The sequence below is a fragment of the Cannabis sativa genome, chromosome X (assembly GCF_029168945.1).
Source record: "Cannabis sativa cultivar Pink pepper isolate KNU-18-1 chromosome X, ASM2916894v1, whole genome shotgun sequence".
NCBI lineage: Eukaryota > Viridiplantae > Streptophyta > Magnoliopsida > Rosales > Cannabaceae > Cannabis > Cannabis sativa.
The window spans coordinates 53636185-53648113 of NC_083610.1; the positions used below are offsets into that span (position 1 = coordinate 53636185).

Consider the following 11929-nt stretch of genomic DNA (forward strand, 5'->3'; position numbering starts at 1 on the left):
TTTTTCGTTGTATTCTTAAAACGATCACTCTAGATTATACCTTATGCAAAGAAATTTGAAATGTTTGAAAAATTTCATTAATTTCTAGCAATGGTTAAAACCATTAAGGTAAGTGGTTAAAGATCTTGCGAACTGATAGGGGTGGAGAAATAGTTAGTAGATATGCAGTTCAAAGATCATTAAATTGATTTTTGAATTATATCCAAACTTACCTCCCTAGAAATTTCGAGTTGCATGTTAATGATTAGTTACTAGTCGTTGCCTAATTCCTTCTATGGTAATACAATTTCAGAATGATGTAATGGTTGTATACTTAATGTAAATCATTACTAGATTCATGGATGACCTAATCAAAATCTTAAGAAAAGCTAGAACCATTAACCATGGTTTGTTAGCTATTCTAAGTGATTAGGGGTGGACCATCCCATTGTCAATAGATAAGAAAGTGTTTGTTCAAACAAATACTACTTTTCTAAGAAAATGACTAAGTCTGAAAAACAAGTAGCAAATAAAGGAGATATTTAATTCTTGATTCCAAAAGTGTTCTATCATCTTATATAACATATGATGATCCCACTGCCTCTGTTGTCTTGTCACAACCGAAGAGATCAATACCATTTAGTTTTCTTAGACATAATTCACAGAGCCTTGTCGTAGTGGGAGAGTTTCTAGGAACTCACCTTCTTATGACTTGGGAGACACTAGTGATTAAAATCCATTGTGAGTTTAATCAAGTAATGGATTGTCAAGATAAGAAACTAAGAAGAAAGCCAATAGAACTATGGTTTAATCCATTCACATGGAATAACCTAAAGTTTTCTATTACAAGGACATAAAAGGAAATTTTAGTTATGGCTTGTGGTATACCTGGTAATTACTTACTCTAATGCAAGCAACTTACTTTAGTAAGATGCTGAAGCATTTTCTTTCTAATGGCAATCTATAGAAGCTTCACAACTTCTTAGGTATAGATTTTATTTATCTAAGGAAAAGTCTTAACTATTCCAGAAAAGATAAAGCCATGAAAGAATTTCTTATATCAACAGTGAGAGGTCTTAGATATACTTTTGTATGCCTTAGACCAGACACCTGCTGTTGAGTGGGAGTAATGAGTAGGTATCAGATTAATCCAGGAGAAGAACATTGGAAGACAATCAAGTAAATTTTAAGATTAAGAAGAGGAACTATATGTTAGTCTATAAGGGTGTGTTTAAAACTCTTAGACTACACCATATCAGATTTCGAAATTTGCCTTTGTGCTAGAAAATCTTTCTGATAAGATGGTGGTTACTCTGGGGGTGGAATAGTGATTTTGGAGAAGTGTAAAAACCTATCTGAAGTTTCTAGGTCTACCAGAGAGAGACTGAATGTTAAGGTTGCAGGAAAGGTACTTATTCAGTCTAAGGAAAGTTCTATACATATTTGGCATCATTCCAAATTGCCTTAAACTACTAGTGTTAATTTCCGGATTAACCAAAAGTAGTTGCCAAAGGTATAGAATCCAGTATCCCAAGAGAGTAGACATATAGAGAGGAATTTCACATTATCAATGATTTTGTGATTAAAGGAAGAGTAATAGTGGAGAAAAGGTTGTGGTTAATTCAACCTTTCAGATCCTATTACGAGGAGTTTACTACTACTACACTTGATTTGTATATCAAGGTGTTGAGATTATTTGAAACACACTTTTTGTTTTATATTAGTGCAAGTGGGAGTTTGTTGGGTTTTATGCCCTAAATAAAACTCATTTTAATATAATCAGATTTACTTATTAATATAGATCAGAAATAACATTTAATTTTGCATGGTTCACATGATTTATTTCATGATTATATGTACATAATGTATAAATTCATCTGAAACCCTTTTCACATACTTGATCCTGTTTATTGTGCCGTCAACACATTGGAAAGTAAACATGACTATGTGAATAAAGTTTCCTAGATTTATCAGACACAGGGTTTTACTGATATGATAATCTACAACAGAGTTTACTTGCATTTGGAGAAGTGCTATGTTCTTTCCAGAGCATTGGTTAAAGTAAAGCTCAGGTTGGATGCATGGAGTATGCATCGGAAGGGACCGATATTGAACTTTGACTTAGATTTAATTAAACTTACCGTAAAATCTATTCAAGTCAATATCGCCTAGTTGATCCTAGATCAAATGATCTTAATCCTGTTATGATTAGGCTCAATCTTGAAAGGCTATTCGTGTTCCTTAAACTGTTAGTTAAGCCTACTTTTAGGTCAGGGTGAAACGTACTTTTTGGGAACACGGTAGTGCAATTGAGTGGGAGCGCTAGCATAAACATGGAATCTATAGCTTCTATCTGGCGAATAGTAAGCAAAGGATGATCACCTTCGAGCTTGACCAAACGAAAATAAATGGTGGAGATCTCGTTTCACATAAGCTGAAATATCATTTATACAGGGTCAAGTGTTTTAAGGATAAAATACATAGTAGGGTGTTACGGTAATTTAATACCTTTACTATGTAGATCATTCATAAAGAGGATAATTGATCAAATTAGGATTATAACAATGGATAACTAATGATGTGTCTATATGGTGGAACATATAGAGCATTCTATATACTGAGAGTGCAATTCTAAGTTCTATGCGTGGATTCAACGAAGAATTAATAAGTTAGTGAATTTTAGTGCTAAATTCTTGATCTACTTATTGGAAGCTCGGTTATATAGACCCATGGTCCCCCACTAGTTGAGATAATATTGCTTGTAAGACTCATGTAATTGGTTTTGATTAATCAATTATAATTCTCAAATTAGACTATGTCTATTTGTGAATTTTTCACTAAGTAAGGGCGAAATTGTAAAGAAAGAGTTTATAGGGGTATATTTGTTAATTATGATACTTTGTATGGTTCAATTAATAAATATGATAAATGACAATATTATTTAATAATTATTTATAGTTATTAAATAGTTAGAATTGGCATTTAAATTGTTGAATTAGGAAATTGGCATTTTTGAGAAAATCAGATACAAAAGGTGTTAAAATTGCAAAATTGCAAAACCCAAGGCCCAATCCGCTAATGCTTGGCCGGCCACCTATTGTAGTATTTTAAGTTGATTTTTTCATTATTTTAATGCCATATAATTCAAATCTAACCCTAGTGGAATGCTATAAATAGATAGTGAAGGCTTCAGGAAAATTAGACTTTTCTTCTGACACTTTCTGAATCAGAAAAACTGAGCCTTCTCTCTCCCTATCTTTAGCTACCACTTCTTCTTTCTTCTTCCTTTGAATTTCGAAATCCTTAGTGATTAGAGTAGTGCCCACACACATCAAGTGATACCTCAATCATAGTGAGGAAGATCGTGAAGAAAGATCATCAACAAAGGAGTTTCAGCATCAAAGATTCAGAGAAAGAGATCCAGGTTCAGATATTGATAATGCTCTGCTACAGAAAGGAATCAAGGGCTAGATATCTGAACGGAAGGAGTCATTTAATTCCGCTGCACCCAATGTAAGGTTTCTTAAACTTTATATGTGTTTAATTTATCGTTTTAGAAAGTTCTTATTTAGGATGCTAATAAACATACTTGTGAGTAGATCTAAGATCCTGGTAAAATAATTTCCAACATCGTCATCCTCACCAGCTACGGCTTCCCCTACTGTTCGTAGATATAAGCCAAAGCGTCCACCAAGCATCAATGAGATTGAATTCCGGAAGATGCTGAAACGTACTCGTGATCTTGCTCGTGCTCTTGATGAAGGATACATTGATGAGGCGGGTGCTGCCCAGCGCACCCGCCAAGCGCCATGATCGTCATCAGCTGGAGTGCTCGTGGAATAGGGAGTAAACGAGCATTCTGATCTCTCTCCCTCCTAACTAGGAAATATAGGCCAACACTTTTGTTTATTATGGAGACTAAACTCCAAGTTGGTGCTTTAAGTAGAATTAAAATGCAACTTAATTTTCCTAATGGTTTAGAAGTTCCCCGAGTCGAGCTTAGTGGTTGTCTTTTGTTGCTCTAGACTCATGATGTTGATGTAACTCTATTCTCTTATAATATAAGTCATTTTCATTGCTATCTCAAGCCTAATAATTTTCCCGCTTTTTACTTCACTGGGTTTTATGGAGCACCTAATCCTGCTAATAAAATTCACTCTTGGAAAGTGCTACATAGAGTTGGTTCCAATGTTCACAATTCCCCTTGGCTTATAATGGGAAATTTTAATGATTATTTAAATTTGGAAGATAAAATTCGGGGGGACACGTCACGAGGTCCTTCCACTCAATTTCGCAATTTTCTTGACACCTTCGCCCTTCATGCTATCAATTTTACTGGCATCCCTTACACATGGACAAATAAACAAAAGCAGCGATCCATACTCAATAGCACATTGACTGGGGGATTTCAAATTCTGACTGGGATTCTTCGTTTCCAAAACATAATCTTCTCCATGGCGATTACTTTGGCTCTGACCATCTCCCTCTTATTCTGAACCTTCATCATACAACAACTCTTCACAATCCTAACCCGCGGTTCTTTTTTGATAAACTCTGGATGTCTGAATCGGGTTTTGATGATTGTCTGCGTCATGCTTGGACATCGTGTCAAAACAGTAATGATGGTGACCCAATTACAAACATAACTAGAAAACTCAAGCATTGTTCCTTACACCTCGTGAAGTGGAAGAAGTCCCTTGGGCCTTCCATATCTTCACAAATTCGGGATATCCAATCTAGTCTTAAGAACGTGCAAAGTTGCACTCATCTGACTGACTATCAGCTTGAGCTTGGGTGAAAACTTGAAAACGAGCTTGATCGCCTTTTGTACAAAGAATAAGAATATTGGAAGCACCGATCTCGCGTAAACTGGCTTAGGCTTGGGGACAAGAATACAAGATACTTTCACCACTTCGCTTCCTCATGGCGAGCGAAAAACAAAATTATCTCTCTCTTGCGCCCCGATGGCTCTATTGCCAAAAACACTGACTCCTTTGTGAACACTATTGAGCAATACTTTGATCAACTTTTTGCAAGCCAGAATCCTGATGAAGAGCTCACTGATCGTATTCTTTCTGGTATCTCTGAGCGAATTACTGAGTTAGAAGTGGAATCCCTCAATTGTCCCTACACTGACAATGAAATAAAATAGCTGCTTTCCAACTTGCAAGTGATAAAACCCCTGGGTCTGATGGCTTTAATGGCACTTTCTTCCAAAAAAAAAAACTGGCATATACTTGGGCATGATGTTCTTTTGGCTGCAAAAGGTTTTTTGAACGGGGATGCAAACATTGGTGTAATTAACAATACTGTCATTGTGCTCATACCTAAACACTCCCACCCCCAACAAGTCACTGACTATCGTCCCATCAGTCTCTGTACGACTCTTTACAAAATCATATCTAGAGTACTGGTAAATCGTCTTAAGCGTATACTCAGTTGCATTATATCCCCTGCTCAGAGTGCATTTCTTCCTGATAGATTAATTTCAGATAATATCATTATTGGGCAAGAAATCATCCATGCACTAACCCATCGTAAAAATGGTCGGACTGGATGGATGGCCATTAAATTGGACATGGCTAAAGCGTTTAATAGAGTTGAATGGGGTTTCATTCGGAAGATAATGAGTAAGTTCGCTTTCCCTGATCGCTTTATCAACCTCGTGATGGCTTGCATTTCGACTGTTACCTTTTCTTTCTCTATCAATCAGCAGGTTTTAGGAAGAGTCAAACCATCTAGGGGAATTCGTCAAGGTGATCCACTCTCCCCTTATCTTTTCCTCCTTTGCTCTGAAGGTCTCTCTTCCCTCATTACTCAGAAGACATTGGATTCTAACTCTCGTAACCATGGCATTGGCCTTAAGATTGCTCGCACTGCCCCAATCATATCTCATCTTTTCTTCGCGGATGACAGTCCTCTATTCAGTCCTGCCTCTCCAAATGCAACTACCACAATCAAGGATATCTTGCAGGACTATAGTTTAGCCTCGGGCCAAATGGTTAATTATAGCAAATCATCTCTTTTTTTCTTGCCCAACACTAATGAGGACATCAAAAACCACATTACTTCCTTTTTGGGCATTCCCATTCGAGATTCAATTGAGAAATACCTAGGCCTGCCCCAAACCTTTGGGAGAACTAAAAAAGAGGTCTTTAATTACCTCAAAGACTGAGTCTGGTCACATTTGAACAAATGGAACTCAAAGCACTTCTCAAAAGGGGGAAAAGAAATTCTTTTGAAGTCTGTGGTTCAGGCGATACCGTCTTATGCCATGTCTTGTTTCAAATTTCCTGCCTCTTTTCATTCTAAGATTGAGTCCATGATGGCTTGTTTTTGGTGGGGAGGAACTGAAAATAGTCGAAAAATTCATTGGAAAAAGTGGTCTTCACTTAGCTTCTCAAAATTTCATGGAGGCCTTGGTTTTCGCTCAACGAAGGCCTTCAACCAAGCAATGTTGGCAAAACAAGCTTGGTGCTTACTTCAGGCACCCCACTCCCTTGTTGCAACCATACTTAAAGCCTGTTACTTTCCACACACCACCTTTCTTGATGCTAGCAAAGGGCGCCGACCTTCACTGGTATGGATCAGTATCTCTTGGGGTAAGGAACTCCTAATATCTGGCCTTAGGAAATCAATAGGTGATGGTACCGCTACATCGATTTATAATGATACTTGGATCCCAGGTTATGGTAAAGTAAGTTACCTCAAACATCTTTCAGACGGAAGTTCAAAAGTATCAGATCTTATAAACCCATCTAATCATTGGGATACCACTCGCATTAGAACTATTTTCCCCTCCGATATTAGTCAAGCCATTGTATCTATACCCCTTTTGCCTTCCCCATACCCTGATACCTATTACTGGCCATACACATCACATGGGAACTACTCTGTCAATTCTGGTTACCATAAAGCTCACAGCTTACTTTTCAAAGATGATCATCCCACCCCATCGGACACCATGACTAACCAAACCTGGTGGAGAAAGATGTGGACACAACCAATCCCACCTAAAGTAAAACACTTTATCTGGAGAGCTTTTTATGACATACTTCGCACAAGCTATAATTTGCATAAGAGAAAGACCATTCCCACACCAAATTGCTGTTGTTGTCAACACCAAACGGAGACCCTAGAGCATGTTATTTTCAGGTGTTCAACTGTCCAGAAGGTATGGAAATTAACTCAATTCTCTACTTTTATATCCAAAAATATGTCACTAACTTGCAGGGATATGCTTCATGTGGCTGCTTCCACACTTACGACAAGTGAATACCAATTTTTTCTCTATTTGCTCTGGAAGATTTGGCATTGCAGGAATGATTTTCTCAACCACCAGAAGCTAGCAACACCAGCCAGTATTATCCAAACAACTACAGATTTTATGGACCTATATCAACAAAACAACAGTCATCAACACACCTCGGGGACCATCCATTCTTATGCAACCTCTGATAGCTGGGGCACTCCTTCAGCATTCCAATTAAAACTTTCTGTAGATGCTGCCCAGAATATAACAACTAACAAGACAGGTTTTGGTATGGCGCTCTTCAACAATAACGGGGATTTACTCTTGACTGTAGCAACACCGTGGCAAGGAACCCAACCGACTTTGTTAATGGAATCTCATGCCCTAAACTATGCTCTTTCTTGGTGCCAACAGTGAAGCATACAGCCGGATTACATTGTCTCTGATTGTAAATTCCTTGTGGATTATATTGGTAATTCTGCTAGTCACCATTTACTTTTGAACAGGTTTGCCAAGGACATTAAAAGCTTCCTATCTTCTCTTCCTAATGCTACTTTTAGGCATATTTCTAGAGAGCACAATGAAGATGCTCATCGTCTTGCAAAGTTTGCATTAGGCTTAGATCAGGAAGTCTTTTGGAAAGATCAAAATTTTATCTGTAATTTGTATCCTGAACTTTAATTTTATGCAATGGATACAGGTTTTGATCAAAAAAAAAATAAATAAAATATTTTGAAATTCTAAATACTTTACAATATAAATATACCTATAAAAAGAATAAAAAAAGATGTCAAGAATAGAACTATAGTTTTTTTTTTTTTTTTACAAAAGAAAGTTAGTCAAGAAGACAGGAGATGGATTGCAAATTTAAAAGTAGCTTTCAAGCTTGATTAAACACAAGTATTGTATAGGTTGTAAATATGTCACTACTACAAAAACCCCCTTTAGAGATTGTTTTTAAGCCCTTTTAGCGTCAGTTTTTGTAAAATTCGCTACCGACGCTGATCAGGGCGACACTAAAGGGTTTTGAGGAACCGACGCCATATGTACCCCTATGGTGTCGGTTATTAACTAGGAACCGACGCCATAGGGGTACATATGGTGTCGGTTCCTAGCCAATAACCGACGCCGTATGTGGCGTAGCAACCGACGTCGTATGTGGGCAGATTTGAGTTTTTTAATATTTAATTATGTAATTTATTTTAATTATATATTTATTAATTTATATATTATTTTATTTAATTTAAATTACATATTTATTTTTTAAAATGTAAATTAAATATTATTTAAATTAAAATTGGCTAAAATACATAATTTCATTTCATAAAAGTAATTAAATATTACACAAACACTAATGTAAAATTAGTCAAAAATATTAATAAGTTAATAAATCTAACTACAAGTTAATCTATAAAAATTACATAATGAAGAAAAATTCTTGGGCCTTTCAACCTCAATCGTCAACGTGAATCAGCGCCATCAATTGTTCTATCCACTTTCGCTGTAATGGTAACAAATCAGTTTTTGGATCGTATTGCTTCTTACCCCCAAACTGTTAAAAAAATTAAAAATTTATATTAGTTTATATATTATGTATATTATATATTTGTTATTATAATAAATACTATAATCAATAATTAAAACTTGCAGCTTTTTGATCTTGTATGTAACGGCTGGGTTTTGCACGTGCGACGATGTCAGTGATATATTTCAAAACATAAAAACCACATTCTTGGCTTTTAGGTTGTCTTGGACAGTTTTCTTGTGAAATTCCTAGCCACGGGCCAAGATACTCATGTGCGTCCCCTATATATCTGAATGCACTGTTTTGAAAAATTATATTAGCATTTCAATTCGTTAGTTAATTTAAATTTGTTACATAAGAAGTTATTAAATTATTACCTTCCGATCATTTGAGTAATTTCTTCGAGAATTGGGCGGCCACGTACAGGGTTTAAACAGATAATTTTCCTTGGCGTAACCACCACTAGCGTCCAATGCGCACTAGAAAATTATATTGGAATATAAGTAAGATAGTATAAAAATAATTTGAAGTCATAATATTAGAAATGAACAATTAGCACTAAAGAATTAAATAGAGTTTACCTGATATTCCAAGGAATAAAGAACATTTGGTGGTTGTTATTCATTAATGATAACCAATCATCCAATCGTCTTGCCGCATCGTCAAAAGACTAACTCTTTTGTTCATCGGTGTTCCCATGCACTACGAGAAGCTCTCGGTCGTAAAACTTGAAAATTTTTCTCATACCGTTGATGCTCTCCCAGATGTGCCTACCAAAAAAAGTGTTAGTGTCTTATAATAATTTGACTAGAATTTGATATATAAGGTTAATTAGATTAAAGAAGAGTATACATCATTCCAAACAGCATTCCCTGGTTGTCGATGAAGTCACACGTAGCAACCTGCTGCAAAGCCTCTCCAAATAACGTGATCTGGGTACACGGTGCTATGAATCCTCGGGGTACAAGAATTGTGATTATATCACGTTTATCTTTGAGGCTCAGGAATTCACGAACCATCCATTTTAGCGATTTAGGGATTAAGGCCATCTTTTCTTCCGAGAACAATTCATCTTCCCGTGCACCACCGCCTTGTGGAGAAAGCATCGGAGCTTTCCCCTTCGACGCATCACGTCTTGAAGGCGGTTGAGCGAGTGGACCCTAAACAAAACAGAACATAATATATCAAATTTTATCCAAATTCTACCAAAATTTCGTCAGCATAACGGTTGTAATTGAATGCCCCCAAAAATTTTAAACATGCCTGTATAACGACAAATAACACATATATAACAGTATTTTGTTCATCCATCCCACCGCAGCACATATATTCGCAGAACCTACTTCACTATGGTTGAATATTGAAGATATTCAAACTCCACTAATCATTAATAATTAATTTATAAGAGAAGTTACCTCGGTTGTTAGAATTAAATGTTTAGGCCAAGGAAGGAACATCTGTGATACGTCCCTAACATATCTGCACCCTTCAATTGGGATTGGGATTTCAGCGTCCTCTTGCAGGATTTCTGAAACAAGAATCTGGGCATGTGAATCATCGTATCACATTTAAAAAGTGGAATTCGGAACGCAAAATAGTTGAGCTCCCATATTTCTTCAATGACCCCATAATACGTCATAGTACCTAAAACAGGGTTTCTATCTTTTGCACTTCCAAAGTGCATAGTTTCTGCGACGATACGTATGCCACTATTTTGAACCTCTTGAGCATCATCTCTTGACTTTGTATGAAAATCTTTACCCCTTACAATGTACGCTTCATGCTTTGCTACCGCAAAAGTTGGTCCAAGGGCAATACGACTCAACACATCAGATACTCCATGATTCGGTTCGTTCAACTTTGCTATAATGGTATTCCTTAACCACCCAATGAAAGTTTGACGATGTTGGTCTGCAACCCATTTTTGTTTATTTTTTTGATTTCTTGGAACCATTGATTGTAACAGCTCCATATGGTCACTGTAAAACAAGTAAGGTAAATCAAGTTATTGTTCATCGTGACTTAAGTAATGTTAATCAAAGAAAAGCTACTTACGTTATATATGGTTGAACCTCTGCATTATTGTTCATCACGACTAATTGAGCTTGATCTAGTTCAAGCTTGGACACTGTCACCATTGTCCCTTTCCCTCTTAATCCTCTATCAACATCATCTGGGTCAGTTCTTGGTTTGCTAATTCCTATTGCCTCAACTCCAGCCATGTACTCTGAACAAAATTCCACAGCCTCTTCAGATATGTAGAACTCAACCATACATGCTTCTGGCCGATAGTGGTTACGCACATCACTTTTAAGTACCTTCATATTTCTTTCAAATGGATACATCCATCTCGCCCCCACCGGCCCACACAACCTTGCTTCTCTCACTAGATGAACCATTAAATGGATCATGATGTCGAAAAAAGATTGCGGAAAAAACTTTTCCAGGTTGCACAATGTTTTGACTACATGTTCATGTAATGCATCTAACTTATCCAATTCTAATTCCTTCCCGTACAACTTATTAAAGAAAATGCAAACATGTGTCAAACACTCTCGAACATTTTTTGGAAAGACTGATCTAATGGCAATTGGAAGTAGATGTTGCATTAACGCATGACAATCATGTGATTTCAGACCCATTAGTTTCAATTCAGTCTCATTCACCAAGTTTTTTATGTTAGACGAGTAACCATCGGGTACTTTCATATTTGCAAGTGATTTCCAAACTGTTTGTTTTTCTTTTTTGGACAAAGTGAAACAAGCAGGAGGCAAATATAATCGTTCACCTTTCTTCTCAAGTGCCAGAGATTGTCGTATACCCACTTCAACGAGATCTAAACGACTATTTAGACCGTCCTTAGTTTTGCCGGGAATATCAAGTAAGGTACCAATAATACTCTCACACACATTTTTTTCAATATGCATGACATCCAAACAATGTCGAACTAGTAAACTTTTCCAATATGGAAGACGAAAGAAGATTGACTTTCTTTGAAAACAACCATTAGTTTTTTTATTTTTTGCGTCTTTCCATACTTAAAATCTACAAGTTCAACTTGTTGGAGAATTTGTTCCCCAAACAGTGGCAAAGGAGCCACATCTCCCTCTTCAGTACCATCGAATGCTTTCTTCTTCCGTCTATCAGGATGATTTGCAGGCAAGTACCGTCTA

The 11929-nt window shown here is 36.6% G+C and overlaps 1 long non-coding RNA gene across 1 annotated transcript; it reads right to left on the bottom strand.

Annotated features, from left to right (window-relative positions):
• Positions 1 to 8528: 8528 nt before the first annotated feature.
• Positions 8529 to 10528, bottom strand: LOC133031705 (uncharacterized). The gene is made up of 2 exons (XR_009684785.1): positions 10172 to 10528; positions 8529 to 9916 (listed from the first exon to the last, which is right to left on the bottom strand). It is a non-coding gene; the product is annotated as an uncharacterized LOC133031705 (long non-coding RNA).
• Between the last annotated feature and the right edge of the window lie 1401 nt (positions 10529 to 11929).